The sequence below is a fragment of the Adiantum capillus-veneris genome, chromosome 17, assembly GCF_014529385.1.
Source record: "Adiantum capillus-veneris isolate H3 chromosome 17, ASM1452938v2, whole genome shotgun sequence".
Classification (NCBI taxonomy): domain Eukaryota; kingdom Viridiplantae; phylum Streptophyta; class Polypodiopsida; order Polypodiales; family Pteridaceae; genus Adiantum; species Adiantum capillus-veneris.
Window position 1 is genome coordinate 46,956,938 of NC_140947.1, and position 18,024 is coordinate 46,974,961.

The following is an 18,024-nucleotide window of genomic DNA, read 5'->3' on the forward strand; positions in this document are numbered from 1 at the left end:
GGCTGCCCTGGCACTTCATAAAGTCGCTCTGCATAATCATGCCATATCTGTGGATCCTCAATAGCTGTAGTCGGACGTGGCTCGCGTAGGGTGCGCCATGCCGTCGCGCTATCCATGCTCATGAATAGGCGGTATAGCTCAAGCTCCTGTGCCTCTTCGAATGCTCGCCGCTTTTGGCGTGTCAGCGTCTTCATATGCCGTCTGGCCTCTCTCTCTGTGATCTCTCCTAAGGCTTGTCGTGCCTGGAGGCGTCGGTATAGCTCTCTGCACTCATCATCATACCAGCGGTTCTGAGGCATAGCCCCGGGGGGGGGAGTGCGTCCTGTGTGAGTGGTGTGTGGAAAAGAGCTAATAGCTGAAGTGTGGAGAACGGAAGAGATATGTGAGGTGAGAACTGAGAGTGGTGTGGATGGGTGGAGGAGACATAGGCCATGTTCGACCTTGGCCGAGTAAATAGAGGCTAACTCATGTGTGAAATGGATGGTGGTGTGTGGAGTGCGTGTTGTGGAGCTGTGTGTGATGGTATCTCCGGTGATAGAGAAAGAGAGGTATGTGTGGTCGGCTCCGATGGGTATGGGTGGAATGGTGAAGGATGTGATAAGGTGTGTAGCCTCCTTGGGTCCCAGAATATAGTCGACTGTACTCCCCCCTCCTTCTGCAACTCCATGTGGCATACAAGTCAGGCCCCCTGAGGTGGGCCACTGGACCATCCCGTTATAAATAACGAGACGGTGCTGGGAGCCAAGTCGAAGTAGATGTCGTCCATAAGCTGTGACTGGAGCTCTGTCTGCTGTGTCTCTCCTAGTAGCCTCCTCATCTAGAGTGTGTAGTGTCTCTGGGTCCTCATGGTCATATGTCTCACACTGCTCACTGCGTGTACGAGCATTGAAGTCTCCCATAAGGAGGACTTCGCCCAGTGTGGAGTACTCCATAATCTCCTCCGTGAGGCATGCGTACGGTGACTCCTGCTCAATAGGGGCGAATCTGGAGCCTGTGGGAGCAAAATAGCAAAGGGCAATGTAGACGATCCTGTCTCGTGAGAGCTCGAGGCGAATCCACATGTAGCGGGCCTGTGGGTCCCGGGCAACAATCTGTAGTCTGCTGTGAAGCCCCTGTCTAAAGAGTATGGCCACTCCTCCTGAGCCGGGAGTGGTGTGCTGGCGCATACATCCTCGATGTAGAGACTCCCACTGAAATCCATGTATCCGTGGTAACCCTCTCTCCGGGCTCTCGTGTGTCTCTGTAAGTAGAATGATGTCTCGACCTCTCATCACCTCCTCAAGTCTCTCTGGGTGTGTCCATAAGTCTCCATTGCAATTCCAAACCGTGACATGAATCTCCTCGTGTGTCCCACAGGCCGCGAGTCCCTATGCGATGGTCTTGCCATCAATGATAACCCTACCATCCCGATATACTGCCTTCTTCCCTTCTTTGCGGGCTTGGTGGACTCGGGGCATGCACGCGCGACGGTGATCTTGTTGCATCTTTGTGAGGTCATCATCTAGATAAATCGGTGGGCCGTCGATCCCTCTCAGGATGACCCTCTTTCGGAGGAAGGAAGTTCGAGACTCCTCGGAGGCGAATTGGAGGATGAGAGCTCTTTTCTTTGGATCTTTGCCGGCTCTCCAAACTTTGGAGAAAGGGATCTCTTCTTCCTTGTATCCCACTTTCTTACATAAAGCTTTCCCATCGCTTTCGGGTGTAGACCCTTCTTCTTCTTTGATGCCGGTCACTCGCACATTGAGACGGCGAGCTTGTCGCATCTTCTCCTCTTCGATGGTTGTGTGTACGATGAGTACTTCATCTTTTTGGGCTTCCTCTCTTGCTACCTTCTTGATGTTCTTTTTGACTACTTCGACCCATCCTTCTTTGGTGGCCTCTAATTTGTCCTCAATGCTTGCGGTGAGGGCTTTGGTGATCTCCTCCTTGAGGGCTTCCTTAGCCTCCCCTTTAATCTCTCCTTCCTCGGGGGTGAGGGATGTGAGGGAAGCATGAAGGAGATCGATTTGTGCCTTCATCTCTTCTTGCTCTTTCCTCCATCTCTCCCTCTCCTTCTCGTTCTCCCGTTCCCTCTCTCCTTCTCCTCTTTGAGATTTTGGATTTCCGCTCTCATGTCCTCCTTCTCTTCGTTCCATAGCTTGATGAAGTTGGCTTTCTCCTCCTTCCATATTTCTCTCTCCATCCGCCATTCCTTCATGTCCTTCTCCAATTGTGCAAGCCTCTTATTCGTGAGCATGAAGGACGTTGTCTTCTTTGTCGGTGTCGGCGTCTTGATGATGGGGGAAGACATGGTTGGCTTCGTAGCTACCCTCTCTTCATATTGTGAAGAAGAGGGGAAGAGAACAAATTTTAAAGCCTGCAAAATCTTAAATGTTATGTTCTGTACTGACTGCCTTGACTGTAGTGGCGCTGAGGATGCAGCAGGTCGTTGAATGACTGACAGGGGGCGAGCCCACAGTAGGGTTAAGCTGTGCAGGGCTGAGTACTAACTGCTACAGCAGGTCACGGACGAACAGACCACACAGTCTGAGGGGCGCCCAAAAGCTGAGGAACGTGCAGGAATCTCTTGCCCACACACACGCACGCACACACACACTCACATACACCTGCTGGCGCAGGTGCAGTGGGTTGCAGCAGCGCGCAGGAGTATTCGCGAACTGCTCACGCGCAAGAATTTCACGTGCAGGAATTTTCACGCGCAGGAAGGGGGCAGGTGCGGGTGCAGCGCGCGAGCAGAGAGAGAGAGAGAGAGAGAGAGAGAGAGAGAGAGAGAGAGAGAGAGAGAGAGAGAGAGAGAGAGATGGAGGCAGATAGACAACCTCCCACTTTGATCAGGATATGGGACATCACTAGGGCAGCTAAAGTTTTAGAGGTTGGATGTGTGGAGCTCTGTGAGTGGATGGTGGAGATGTTCAGGTCCGAGTGTCATGGTTTTTCAGTGATTTGGATAGTCTGAGATTGCAGCATAGTATTTTTGAGAGGTGTTTTACAGAAGGTCTCAGTGGATGCTCGTATGGGATATAGGATGCTTTCACCCCAGGGGTGGATTGTTGTCCGTTCTATGCCTTTTACTGTTACTTTGGTATCATCTTTATTCGCCCCTGTGTGCGGGTGGCTTTTCCCCTTGTATATCTTGGAAAGGGGTTTTTCAGCCCCATTATCTCATGTATTATTTGGCCATTTCCCCCGTCACATGTCCCTATTGCTATTTGCTGGTTAACTTGCTCGTTGCTCGTTGCACCTTGCTTTGCATTCTTTTGCGGGATGCGGGCTTCTTCTCGCGCGGCCTTCCTCCTTGCCCATTCTTAGCCTGCACAGGCCACTCTTGGCGTGTGTTTTGCCCCATTTCCTGCAGGTTATCCCCTTTTCCCTTAGCACCCTTTCCTTCCTCCCCATCCCTTTGCGGTAGCTCTTCCCCCCCCCCCCCCCCTCCGCCCCCGTCTGCCTGGTGCTACAGGTTTCGACATTGTAGCCCTCCCCCTGTTTGTTCCGCCGCGTCCTCTTCACCCCAACCCTTACCTCCTCTCGTATCCTATTCTCCCCCCCCTTCCTGAGTCGAGCCTCTTCACTGCATCCTCGTCATCCCGCCCTTTCTTAAATGAGAACGCCTCCGGATTTGCTTCCAGAGCACTGATTGGCCATTTTGTGGGTTACCGGCGTATCACACGATCCTTCAGAGATTGGATCGTTGCCTCTATCCGCCTCCGAAGTGGTGGACCCATTGAGGACAATCTCCTTCTTGGGAGAAGCACATTTATGTTATTACTCTCATCATAGGAGTGTGCTTCTGAGCTGCTTTAGCAGTCTCCTCTCCTGTGCTCAGAGCACTTGGTTTTTCTTGTTCAGTGGTATGCAGATTTTGACCTTTCTTCCTTTGAGGATGGATGCCAGGTTCCGAGGTTTCCAGTAAAACTCTCTTTCCCTGGGTTACCGCCAGAGTTTAGGGTGCCTCAGGTTCTTACTCAGTTTGGTGCTTTGTTTGGCACACCTTTTCAGGGTTCTATACAGCTCAAGTTTTCTATCCCCTCTTTGATGGTTTAAGCCCAGCACTCCATGGAATTTCCTGATTCTATCCTTTACGAGTGGGTAGACACAGTACGCACACAGAGTTTAGTGGTGACAGGAAGGTCGAACCAATGTCTCAACTATCACTTGATGGGGCATCTTGTGAAAGATTGTCCCACAGCTCAGACTTGGAGAAGCCAGCCTAGAGCCAAGCAGCAGCAGCAGCCACAACACGCACAGTGCCAGCGGCAGGGTTCAGAGAGTCAGAGACAGACACAACATGCAAGCAGTCACGCTTCTTTGGGACAACAGAGACCCCAGGCTCAGAGATCTTCAAGGAGGCTTCCAGTGGAGTCTCGGAAGGTTTGCAGAAGAAGAGTGAAACCTGCAGAAAACATTCAAGCTACAGATATAGACCGCCTGAGGTGGAGGTGCAGCTTGTTGGGGCTAGTTTAGCTTTAATTGTCGAAGAGGTGGCAGTTGAGTCGCCATGAAGGGATTTGGGACAAGATTTTTCCCAAATTTTTTATGCTCCTTGAGTTGTCCCCCTCACAGCAGATACTGGCCTAGCAAAGGATGTTTCTTCTTCAGTGGCCCGCTTTTCCTCTTCCTTTTAGGTCCCCCTTTCTATGTGTCTCCCGGACTTCTTCGCTCTGGGTCTGTGGAGATATCCAGATTCTCCTTTGAGGCCAGACCCGCTTCAGGTTGACATGATTCTTTTGGCAGAGGGCTCTTCGGGGGGATTGAGTTTGATCGGGTACTCGTTTTGAGCCGATGGTGAGCTTCATGTTTCAGACTTTGCATGATCAGGCTTGGGATACGCAGTCAGTAGCAATTCTTTGTATGATCAGATTATTGCTGAGGCTGAGGGGTTTTTTGGTCCTCAGGTTTATCACATTCTCTCCTCTCAGTTTGATGATGCTATAGGCAGGCTTGTATGGTCAAACAGCAGACAAAGAGCCTGCCACTTTGATCAGGATATGGGACATCACTAGGGCAGCTACAGTCTTACAGGTGGGATGTGTGGAGCTCTGTGAGTGGATGGTGGAGAAGTTCAGGTCCCAGTGTCATGGTTTTTGAGTGATTTGGACAGTTTGAGATTGCAGCACGGTTTCTCACAGAGGTTCTTTATAGGAGGTCTCAGTGGATGCTCGTATGGGATATAGGATGCTTTTACCCCAGGGGTGGAATGTTGTCCGTTCTATGCCTTTAACTATTCCTTTTGTGCCTCTGTGTGCAAGAGGCTTTTCACCTTGTATATCTTGAAAAAGGGGTTTTTAGCCCCCATCATCTCATGTATTATTTGGCCATTTGGTCTTTTGAAGTAATGAAAAGGGTACAAGCCCAGTTGGCTTCGGCGAGAGAGAGAGAGAGAGAGAGAGAGAGAGAGAGAGAGAGAGAGAGAGGGAGAGAGAGAGAGGAGATGGGGACAATTCGTCGTGGAGATGTCGAGGATTTCCTGCGCGTGACTGTCTTCCATCGATCTACTTCTGGTCGCCTAGGTTTGAGGTTCCGCTGTTCCTGTTTCGTTTGCTGCTGTCACGTGCCCCTTCCCCTTTCTCTTTGCTGTCTGCCCCGCCCCCTCGCTGCTGTCCTTCTTCACCTTTCCCGCCTTCCTCTGTTCGCTGTTCCCCTTTCCTCTCTTCCTTGTTGTCTGCCGTGCCCTCCTTCCCCTCTTTTTCCTCATTCCGCCCCATCCCGCCATTATCTTCCTTGCTGTTTGTCGTGCCCTCCTTCCCCTCTTTCTCTTCATTCCGCCCCATCCTGCCATTATCCCGTCCCTCCCATCCCCTTCCTCCTCAACCCTATCCTCTTGCCCTGCCCCCTCAGCCCCATCTCAGCCCGTGCCGCTTCTTCTTCTTCTTCTACTGTCCTTTGCTTCCTCCGGTTTTCCCCCATTGTCTCTTCTCATCCTCCTCCCTCCCCCCCCCCCCCCCCCCCCCCCCTCTTTGTCTCTTCTCATCCTCCCGTTTCCCTTCCTTTTTCCTCCTTTCATCTCTTTTCCCAGCCCGCCCCTTCCCTCTCCTTCTTCTCCCTCTCCTTCTTCTCCCCTTCCTTGCCCCCCCCCCCCCCCCCCCCCCCCCCCCCCCCTCGTTTCCCTGTCCCCCCCTTTCCTCTGCATTTCCCGTAACCTTATCCAAAAAATAAAAAAACCGGGCAGCACAGGTGCAGCAGCAGCAGCTACAGGTACAGCAACAGTCATGGCTCCGCTCTCGTTATCCAGCACGTCAAAACAGCCGATTTTCGACTAGATAAGCAAATACTCCGTCAGAGCTATCAAGGACTGGATTCAGGCTTCCCTCGTGGTTCGGGAAGGTCGCATTGAAGACATCCTTCTCCTTGGGAAGGGCACTTTCATGGTTTTACTCTCATCAGAGGGTGCAGTTGCCCCTCTCATTGCTCGTTCTCCTCTCTCCTGCGGGGATAAGCTTATCTTTATGGTCAAGTGGTATAAAGGATTTGATATGACTTCTTTTGAGGACAGAAGCAGGGTGCCTAGGTTTCCGGTCAAGCTCTCTTTCCCTGACCTAGCCCCAGAGTTCAGGGTGCCAGAGGTACTTTCACAGTTTGGTTCAGTGTATGGCACTCCTTTTCAGAGTTCTATCCAGCTTTCTGCCTTTGTTCCCTCTTTCATGGTGGCTATCTCTCCCACTACGGAGTTCCCAGAGACTTTCAGTTTTGAGTGGGAGGACTCGATCATCACTCAGCGTCTGGTTGTCACAGGTAGGCCTAACCAATGTCTGAGATGTCACACTTTAGGACATCTTGTGAAAGATTGTCCTAAAGCTCGGAATTGGGAAGGTCAACCTAGGGGCAATCAGACTCAGCCACCTCGTACCCGGCATAGGGAGACCATGTCTTATGCTACAGCAGTGTCGGGTCACAGTCAGCGACAGCATGCAGGGTGTTTGGCTCACAGTTTGGCCAAGGCCCAGCGTCAGAAGATGGCAGAGAAGCCACTGGCAGTAGTAAAGAACGTCTACCGCTGTAGAGATAGAGCAGGAGTGGAGGAGCAGCCTCCAGGTAGACCTCCTGAGATGACAGCACATGATGAGAGTAGAGAACCAGTTCTGGCAGCGGAGAAGCAGCCTCCGGAGAGACTACAGGAGGAGGAGACCCCCCATACTGACAGTGGTCAGAGAGGCCCCTGGAGATTCAGCAGAGGCACCTACTTCAGTGATCCCTTCAGTGGTACAACTTATAGTTGATACAGGACCAGTGGAGGTTGGAGAAACACCTATGATTCTACCCCCTGGGTTTGTCAGAGCTGTTTCTCCTCCCTCTCATTTCTCTTCCGAGTCCGACGTGCCTTTGTCTCAGTGGTTACCTAGTCACTTCTTCTCTCTAGGCCCTTGGAGGAGCCCTATCGGCAGATTGAGAGATGGTCCCCTTCAGATTCAGTTGATGTTCTTACAGTTTTCTTCCAGGGGGGGTGCTATTTTACAGGGCTCGGCCTCTTCTCCCATGTTCAGAGTTATGTTTGAGATGAGGCACGACAGAGAGTGGGACTTAGTGACAGTCTATGACAGGTTCTTTCAGCAGGTTTCTCTCCTGGCAGAGAACTATCTTGGCATTCTGGCCAACAGCCTTCTTTCTCGTCAGTTTGACAATTCCATTGGTCAGTTGTTTTGGTCAGATTCAGGTTCCTTCTGGTGTATTCCTATGGTCTTCGTGTTGGAGGACTCTACAGTTCTTCCTTCTTCCTTTCAGAGATGGGATGCAAGAGCCACTTCTACCTTCTTCGGCATCAGATCCAGATTGATTACAGAGTGGTTCAAGGACATCCTGGAGGGCCAGCATCATGGTTTTAGAGTTCCTTGGGAGATTTGATTGGTGGTACAGGCAGGTGTATAGTGGACTCTGAGCGTTGAGAGGTTGTGGGCGCTCTTGGGGCTACATGCTTGGAGAGACCTAGCAGATCTGTGCAGTCAGCAGGATTCACAGCTAGTTCTCCTAGTTCCCTTTTCCCTTATCATCTTTTTGTATTACCTTCTGGGTACTTTTCCCTCACAGCTTTATGTTTATCCTTGAGGGTTTTTAACCCAGACATCCAGTTGTATTGATTATCATTTGGGATATCTCCCATGGATTTCAGGTATTTTCAGCCTTTTGGCTTCAAGTAATATGAAGGGTACAAGCCCAGTGGTTACTCCAAAAAAAGAGAGAGAGAGTGTGCCGGCGGGCCCCGGGCAACAGTGCCTTATGGCACTCGCTAATGACCCCCATCAGGGAGAAAGGCCGTGTGACGGGCCTTAGGGCCTTGCCCGCACGACCCCCTCCCGCCTCCACATTAGCGTGCGTGCACCCCCTTTTGTTCAAACGCGACCCCCTCTACCGCTCCCGCTCTGTCTGCCTGCTTTTCTCCCGTGAACGCAATGCATGTGTGTGTGTGTGTGTGTCTCTGTGTTGTTCAGCGCGCAGTGTGTGTGCACGTGTTTTGCTATTTGGGCTGTGTATGCATGTTCTTTTCTCTTTGGTTGTTTGCTTGGGGAGTTGCTTAGGGTTTTGTGCTTGTGTGTGTTTTAAATTCTGCTTGCTTGTTTGGTGTTGGGTTTGTTCTCGGGGGCATGTGTCTAGGTTTGCTGGTAGGGACGGGGTGTGTGTGTGTGTGTGGTGTGTGTGAGTACCCTCCGTGCTTTCCTTCTGTGTTGGAGGCGGAAGGGGGGGGTGCAGCCTCTTCTTTGGATCTGCAGCGGCTCTTCATCGATTTATCATCCTCCTCTCCATGCAGATCGCCTCTTGTCCTACCCCAGGTGGATGCTTTTGCAAGATGGCCTTCGTTTTCTAGCGGTTGCTGCTACACTTGTCGTTCTCCAGGCTGCTGCTCTTGCAAGTTGTACCCGCACCTCCAAATCTTTCGGTGGTCTCTGTGTGACTGCTTCCTTTGGCTGCTCTTCATCAATTTGTTCTTCCAGTTGCAGTGCTCCATTGCGACATCGCCTGATATCCCTTCGGGAATGGTGTTTGGCAGATCTATGCCGCCTGTAGTAGCTTCACACAATGGGTCCACTGGGGCTTTGGTCGTCATTCTGCAGTTTGTTTATTTTTGATGAGGCGGCGCATTTCTCCCCTCAGTTTGAGTTTATTGTTGTATCAAGAGGGTTTTTCCCCTGTTATGCAGTCTGTAATACTTTGTAATTTCAGCCTTTTGGGTTTGAGTAATATGAAGGGTACAAGCCCAGTGGTTACTTGTTGAGAGAGAGAGAGAAAGAAAGAAAGAAAGAAAGATTTTTAACGTCTATGTCAGGCCGAAATCGGCCTATGAGACAAATCAAATGTACATTGTGTGTATGTCATCCGTCTATCGGAAAGACAAATGAAACAAAATTGATACAAAACTGAGCTGAATGTAGGTAGTGGAGTATCTGAGGAGGGATGGAGCTCTATCTCTAGGGGTATATGCATGTCTGTATGCTCAAGGTAGTACAATCATGAGAATGCATCAAGCTATCTAGCTCCATCCTGTACTAATGGGGGGGTGTAAGATGTGGTACATGGGTGGGTATGGTGCCAAGGCTACCCGGATGAAAGCTGTCGGGTCAGCCCTCATCTGAGCCACTCGCTCCTCAGTGGCACGGCGCTCCCGGGCTCGGATCTCCTCAATCTGTCGGTGGTGGGAGCTCGCGCCCCTGTAGCCTGTGACTCGTGGTCGTCGTCTAGCTCGGTTCACCTCCGCCTGTGGGAGTGTCACTCCCCTCTGAGTGTCTGGTGAGGGGGGGGCGGAAATCCTCTGAAAGAAGTCTGTGAGCTGCGACTGTCTCCCCTCTGTCTGTGTAGCTGTGTGTGGCTGTAGTAGTGTGTCCCGATGGCTCTGTATCTCTAGTAAGAAACGTCCGAGCTGTCTCTGATCTCGAGATTCCATGATCTCTCGGAGAGTGGGCTGTCCTCCAAATAGGTCCTCCAAATAGAGAGAGAGAGAGAGAGAGAGAGAGAGAGAGAGAGAGAGAGAGAGAGAGAGAGAGAGAGAGAGAGAGAGAGAGAGAGAGAGAAGGGGGGGGATGAGGATCCGGTGCTTTTGCTTAGAGCTACAAGTTACCCACATGGTTTTCTGAGTATGCTTCCGGCTTGAGCTTTTCATGCTGAGGCTGCTCAGACTTGGTGTTCAATGTTTTCCACCATTGCTAGCATCATTGCGTGGTGTATTTGGAAGGCTCATTGCTTAGAGGTTCTAAGCAGTGAGCCTTGCTTGACAGGTCGGTAGAGCAGCGTCGAGATCCCATGTCCGCCTTAGGTTTGTACTGTGAGATTGTCATGTGATCAGTTAGCAGTCGGAACTTTTAAAACTTTATGGATCTACTTCTGAAACTGCCTTCACAGAAACAAATATGAGATGCTGCTGGTGTGCTAGTAGAGGTATCAGCTGGAACAGCTAGGAGGCTTCCACTTTATAACGATTCTTATTTGTGTTTCTAAAACCCTTCTTACAATCTTTCTAGTGTCCTGCTTAGGTGTGTGTGTGTGTGTGTGTGTGTGTGTGTGTGAGGTGCCCGCCCTAACACGATCGTAGTAACCCACTGCTGGCGTGGACAACCTTTTGATAGTCGACTAGGCTTATAAGAAAAATCCAATGGACGACACCCCAGACTTACACCAAATACATGGGATACAAACCAAAGGAACCTAACCTAGTTCTACCTCACTTGCGAAAGCACGGTCACCTAAACAATCGTCTAATTCCCATTAACACTCTCAACTGCGGTCTGAGATATGGCAGGAACGTGGAGGTACTTCACCCTTGGTTCATGGTATGGTGCTTTTTTGTGTGTTTGTCATGTGATCAACTAGCAGTCGGAAATTTTAAGACTTTATGAATCTACTTCTGAAAATGCCTTCACAGAAACAAATATGAGATGCTTCTGGTGTGCTAGTAGAGGTATCAGCTGGAACAGCTAGGAGGCTTCTACTTTATAACGAGTCTTTTTTGTGTTTCTTAAACCCTTCTTACAATCTTTCTAGTGTCATGCAATGTGAGGCTAGTACTTCTCATCTTTATAGAGGTGATTGGAAGTCCTTGATGCTTTTGAGTTGGAAACAGAACTGGGTGTTGCTTGCTACTAGGACAGGATTGTTGAGGTCTCGTTGCTTATGTAGCCATCTGTGTTTGTAAATTGTTGGATCTGGCTAATGTCAATAAAAAGGCAAGAGGCCATAAAATTACTTTTGGTTTAATGATCTTTTTGTTTCCAAGTGTACAAAAAATGTTTCATGATGCTGCATCTCAAGCCAACCCTTCAATAAGAGAATTCGATTACCCTTAATGAGAGTGTTGACTTAAACAAGGGTTTGTGGTTTTTGCATGCTTGGATGCAGATTTTTACACAGCATGGGATGTGTTGTCTGCTAGATTTGCTGATTTCCCTGCAGATTGTATGTTGGCAGAGAGTTAATTGTAGTTTTTCGTGCTCAAGTTATATTTTCACTGTAATCTTCTCATCTATTTCAAAGGTCTTCCTTGCATGCTTAACTATGTAATTTGGTGTTTTCTTGCTCACGCTTTCTGTACGCATATCTAGGAGTACTTGTTCTCATATAAATGAAAGAAAAGCTGATCTGTAATCCACATGAGAAGACACTGCACATGATGCATCTCAGAAGAAAGGGTCAAGTGATAATACCACTCTCCACAAAAAGGTGTGAATAATCTTTCGCCAAATCTCAGCTAGAGTATACTTTAAGAGAGGAGAGTCTCTCCAGATGCACCATCCTCTGATCGTAGCCACAATGCTAAAAATCTCTATACACCTGTTTTTTTATATATATAAAAATACAGTCCTAATTATATTTCAAAAACTCACAACAAAAGGGTGCGAGAAAAACCAATACAAAAGGTCTCAAGGGTCAGAGAGGTATGAGATAGGAGCCATGGTGGAGGAGTATACTCCCATATAGGGATACCAACTCGCATATGAAAAAAGAGATGAACGCTCCTTGTGAGTAAGACCTACTCCCCTACCCTAGAAGAAAGAGTCTAGAGGTAATCCCACTCACCTCGGAGAGTGTGGGATAATCTCTCCCCAAATCTCAGCAAGAACATGCCAATCTGCACCTCTCTCTCTCTCTCTCTCCAACAGAAGATTCGAGCCATACTCTCTCGACATCCAGAGTGCAGATAAGGATGGATCCTCACCATTTCTTCCATCTTTGTTTCACACACTGTTACATCCAGTTTACCGGGTACCTATTGTATCAGCTGCTACACCCACGTAGTTTTAGATTGTAGTAGTAGTAGTAGTATTTTGTTCCACTTCTAGTTCTTTTCTAGTTCTTTTGTACCCAGACATGGTATTAGATTCACTACTTTGTAACTGATTGGTCTCATAGGTCATTTTGGCCTTTTGAAGACGTTAATATAACATTTCATTTCATTTTCTCTCTCTCTCCAGGTTTTTTCAGGTCACACATCTACAGGTTACAAATTTGTCAGGTTTTCAAAAACAAGGGCAGAGGATATAATGTATTTATAGTGTGGAAAAACTCCCCCAAAGCTCACATAAGCTTGCATAACTTGCTTGAAAAACAGTGAGGAAGCATGTATGCCTAATGTGGTAATTGCTTGATAACATGTATGCTTGATGTGGTGAAGGGTAAAGGTAATCAAAGTTGCAAACACCTTTTATTGTGTTTTTTTCAAACATGAAGAAGCAAAATGACAAGGACAACCCTATGGAGGATGCCATTCAAAAATACAAGGAAGAAATGCGCGAGACCATTAACAAGTTTAATCGCAACCTCCTAGGCACGATTAAAGCACTTGAAGATTGTGTGACGGCCCAAGATGAGGAGATCGCATTACTCAGAAAGGAGTTAGTGGAAGTACGATCAAGGAACACACTTGAAGAGGGAGAACTTTTGAACCCTCAGTGATTGAAGAACTCAACACTATCAAGGAACAAATGAGGGCTATCAAAGAAGGGGAGGAACAACACAAGGAAATGACGACTTCTTGGGTAGAGGTTACCACAAAGACTAAGCAGAAAGCGGAAGAGACCGAGAAATGGATCGAGGTTGCCAAGGAAGACAAAGGCAAAGAGACGACCTCAACCCCCACACCCACTATCATTAACATGACACTAGAAGAAGAGCAAAGGAGACGCATGCGTGCTTTACATGTGAGGATTTGTGGCCTCAAGAGCCAAGATAAGGTTGATGAAGAGGTAAAAGAACTCATGACTATGATGGGGGTTAATGAGCCAACGCATACAAGGGCTTGGAGAGTGGGTAATAAGAAAAGTGGAAGCAAAGGGGAAACGTAAAAGGAAAGGGCACTTATCCTTCGTTTCCCCTCTATAGAAGCAAAGGACTTTTGGAAGAAGAGACCAACTCTTAAGAAGATTGGTATCTTTCTTGGAGATGACCGCACGCTCTCACAAATTGCCCATATGCAAGAAGTAATGCCGGAAATTAGAGCGGCAAGAGACAAAGGCTAGATTGCTTTTTACCGAGATGGCAGGGTGGTGATATTGGAGCGACGCCTCGCATGACAGTGTGAGACCTATGGGACCACATTACAGATGGCTGCGTGAAATTGAAATGGGTCACTTCGGCTTGATGTAGGGGCATTTGAGGATAGCTTTACGGGGAGAGACATCGTCTTTTACTCAGAGTCACACCAGGCACCAGGATACAGTATACACAGGTGACTGGGTATAGGTGGGAGACAGCTTATCGAGCAGAGACGAGATCGAAGCGCAGGGGCAGAGGATCAAGAGGTCCTATTCAGAGAGGAGTTATAGCCACTTGTTCACATTATCCGGAGAGATGATCAGGCCAGAGACAAGTAGATTCTTGTACATTGCTATATGTTATTTCCCCCCCATCACATCAGTGTATGCCGCATCTAGAGGACAGTCCCCTTTCTTTGTGCTAGATGAGGACATATGGGAGTTTTCCAGGGATTGTGACATCATTCTCTTGGGGGACTTTAATGCCCCCATGAGAAAACATCAGACGAGTTTTTATGATACATCAAATGAGATGTTGAGAGAGCTAGATACCAGTGATACGGGACTCGATAGATGCTCACAGGATGAGGAGTACATTGAGTATGGGAGATATCTGAAAGAGATTGGGACCTCATATGGACTGGATTTACTTGCTTTCCGCATAGACATGGGGCTAGCACAATAGACTATGTCATGGCTTAGCCGGATCTCACAATGGGACCCATGCCCATTACTATAGCAGTGGATCATGCTTTATTGACATTGACCATCTCCTTTCAGTCACTACCCCATGGCCACGAGTGGCAGCACCCACCTGATATACTTTTACCTCAGAGACTAATTGGTACAGTTGTATGCATCCATTCTTGAGTAGCAGTTGAGCAGATGGCCAGAGAGAGCCGGCCTGCGAGCAATGGGACATGCAGGATTTAGTAGGGGGTTTTCGACTGTTGATCACATCCTGACGCTCAGAGCTATTATTGAGGAGGGTAGATCACATGGGAGGAGGATTTATTGTAGCTTTGTGGATTTTCGCAAAGCATTTGACAGTACCCAGAGACATGTTGATGCATAGATTACAAAAGATGGGGATACCCACAGAGCTGACTTGGGGGATTATGGCACTCTACAGATCAGTGAGAGGGCACCCCAGAGGGGTTATGTGAGGGAGTTCACTCCACTATTGGGGTGAAGCAGGGATGCCCGCTATCTCCGACACTCTTTGTTATGTATGTGGATTAGGGCTCTGATTAGATTGAGAGAGGAGGGGACAGAAGAGCTTAGTTGGCTGGGACGTGGATTCTATTGTTGTTATATGCTGATGATATTGTGTTGATTTTTTATTCCCTGGAGGGATTACAATGTCACTTAGATGCTTTACATGCGTTTGTCCACAACAGTGGATTGTCTGTCAACCTTGGCAAAACCAAGGTTATGGTATTTAATACCACACCACAGTGGGTTAGGCGATCAACACCTACTTTCTGTTGTGGTCAGGAGTCGGTGGAGTATATAGATGCATACACTTACTTTGGGATAGTCTTCAGTGCGCGAGTGTTTTGATTGAGGAGAGCAACTGAGACTAGACTGACTCGAGCATAGATTGCCTTATGGAGATTAGAGAGGGTGTGTTCGTAGGTTCAGTTCCAGTACCCTTGAACAAAGCTATGGCTCTTTGATACCTTAGTGGCTTCAGCTATGCTTTATGGAGTGCAGGTATGGGGTCCCTCAATAGACCATCACAGTAGATCTGGTAGCACTGATGGGTGGAGATGTATGGAGAGGCCCTTAGTTTCTATGATATCTAGGAATATTAGAGCTAAGGTGATTACCAGATGAGTCTCTTCTATGCACAGTTTATGGGACCTTCCCGGACACAGATATGCTCGCTTAGCTCTTGAGTCTTCCCGACAACCAGCACTACAGGGAGATATTACTTGCTGGTATGGACAAATGACATCATGGTTCCAGTCACATGGTTGCAGTTGGGTAGATTGCCTCCTTTCTAGTACTCTTTGGATGCACCTTCTCTAGCTATTATGCGCACAGAGGTCACCAGACTCATTCGTCAGGATTTATCTCAGCTTGATACTAGGAGGACTTGGATTTAGCCGACACGAGAGTTGGGTATGAAGATGGCTTTCTATAAAGAGCATCTTCTCCAACTGACGGAGGACGGGTTTGTGACTAGACCTAATTACATGGATACACATTTGTCTAGGGGGACACGGTGCGCTATTGGCCAGTTACTTACCTCTTCACGTCAGCTTGAGGTCGAGACTCGCAGATTCAGGGGGATACCTGCAGGGGCTAGGATATGCCAGCTATGCCATTAGGAGCCTGAGACATAGCTACATTACATATGTCGTTGTCCGTTGTATTATGAGATACGGGGGCGATTTCATTGTCTCTTCAAAGAGGGTTTTGACCCACTATCTATGGTCATGAGATATCAGGATCAGAGATGACTTGGGTTATTTTTACTCGAGCTACGCAGACACAGAGAGAGCATGCTACGGAGACCAGCAGAGTAAAACACCTCTGTGAAAATAGTGCTGCAATCTGAGACTGTCCAAATCACTGAAAAACTATGACATTGGGACGTGAACATCTTCACCATCCACTCACAGAGCGCCACACATCCCACCTATAAGACTGTAGCTACCCTAGTGATGTCCCATATCCTTATCAAGGTGGGAGGTTGTCTGTGCGCCTCCATGTAGAAATCCATAGGCAAGGACCAGAAAGACTGTCTGTCCGACCACAGAAGCCTGCCTATAGCATCGTCAAACTCAGAGGAAAGAAGATGATAAACCTGAGGACCAAAAAACCTCTCAACCTCAACAATAATCTGATCATACAAAGCGTTTGCTACTGAGTGCGCATCCCAAGCCTGATCATGCGAAGTGTGAAACATGAAGCTCACAAGCGGCTGAGAACGAGTACCCCAAAAAACTGGATCACCCGAAGAGACCTCTGTCAAAAGAAACATGTCAACCTGAAGCGGGCGTGCCTCAAGGAGAATCTGGATATCTCCACGGACCCAAAGCGAAGAAGAAATCCGGGAGACACATAGAAAGGGGGACCCGAGAGGGAGAGGAAAAGCGGGCCACTGAAGAAGAAACATCCACTGCCTGGCTAGTATCGGCTTTGAGAGGGACAACTGAAGGAGCATCAGAAACCTGGAAAGACTCGTGTTCCAAATCTCTTGATGGAGACTCAACAATTGGAGCTAAACTAGTCCCAACATGCTGCACCTCCACATTAGGCGGTCTATCTGTAGCCTGAATATTCTATGCAGATTTCTGTCTTCTTCTGTAAACCTTCCAACGCTCCACTGGAAGCCTCCCTAAAGATCTCTGAGCCTGGGGTCTCTACTGTCCTTGAGAAGCCTGACTGCCTGCATGCTGTGTCTGTCTGTGACTTTCTCAATCCTACCTCTGGCGTTGTGCCTGTTGTGGCTACTGTTGCTGCTGCTGCTTGGCTCTTGGCTGCCTTCTCCAAGTCTGAGCCGTGGGACAATCTTTCACAAGATGCCACATCAAGTGACAGTTCTGGTTCGGCCCTCCTGTCACCACTAAAGTCTATGTGCGTACTGTGTGTGTATCAGGAAAGTCCATCGAGTACTGGGCAGCAACCATCAAAGGGGCGATAGAAGACCTGAGCAGTATAGAACCCTGAAAAGGTGTGCCAAACAATGCACCAAACTGAGTAACAACCTCAGGCACCCTAAACTCTGGCGATAACCCAGGGAAAGAGAGTTTTACTCGAAACTTGGGAACCTGGCATCTTTCCTCAAAGGAAGAGAGGTCAAAATCTGCATACCACTGAACAAGAAATACCAAGTGCTCTGAGCACGGGAGAGGAGACTGCTCAAGCAGGTCAGAAGCACACTCCTCTGATGAGAGTAATAACGTAAATGTGCTTCTGCCGAGGAGAATGTCCTCAATGCGTCCACCACTTCGGAGCCGGATAGAGGCAACGATCCAATCTCTGAAGGATCCTCTGATACGCCGGTAGCCCACAAAATGGCCATTCAGTGCTCTGGAAGCAAATCGAGAGATGTTCTCGTGAATGACCTGTTCTGCCTCCGAGGTGAAGGAGAGAGGAGCCATAAAACCACTGTACCTGCACTCTGCTGTACCTATAACTACTATTTCCCAAACCTTTTTTTTTTTTTTTTTTGGGGGGGGGGGGGGGGGGGATAGGGTTACGTGAAGAAGAGGTGGGTGGGATAACGAGGATGCACTGAAGAGGTTGGCGCCATGAAGGGGGTGGGAAGAAGAGAATGCGAGAGGAGGTTTGGAAGCTTGAAGGGGGTGGGGTGAAGAGGACGCGGCGGAAAAAAACAACCAACGAGCTTGAAGGGGCGAGGAGGGGGAGGAAGGGCTGCAAAGTCGAGGCTCTGCAGCAGAACCTGGCGGGATAGGGGCGGGGGGCAGAGGATGCGCGAGAAAGGATGAGGCTTGGGGCAGAGGTTGCGGGAGAAAAGCCCCAGCACAGGCAGAGCGCGCGCGAGCTGAGCAGCAAAGGACGGGTAGAGCGTGCACGCACTCAGTAGCAAAGGTGGGAGACA

At 48.7% G+C, this 18,024-nt stretch overlaps 1 protein-coding gene and 2 pseudogenes across 1 annotated transcript in view; 2 read left to right on the plus strand and 1 right to left on the minus strand.

Annotated features, from left to right (window-relative positions):
* The window catches only part of LOC147437175 (uncharacterized), a 262,737-nt pseudogene that overhangs the window by 94,037 nt on the left and 150,676 nt on the right, over nucleotides 1-18,024 (minus strand).
* Nucleotides 1-18,024, plus strand: part of LOC147437176 (uncharacterized) — a 122,482-nt gene that overhangs the window by 71,089 nt on the left and 33,369 nt on the right. The gene's annotated exons all lie outside the window — the stretch shown is intronic.
* On the plus strand, nucleotides 6,145-9,893 carry LOC147437178 (uncharacterized; annotated as a pseudogene).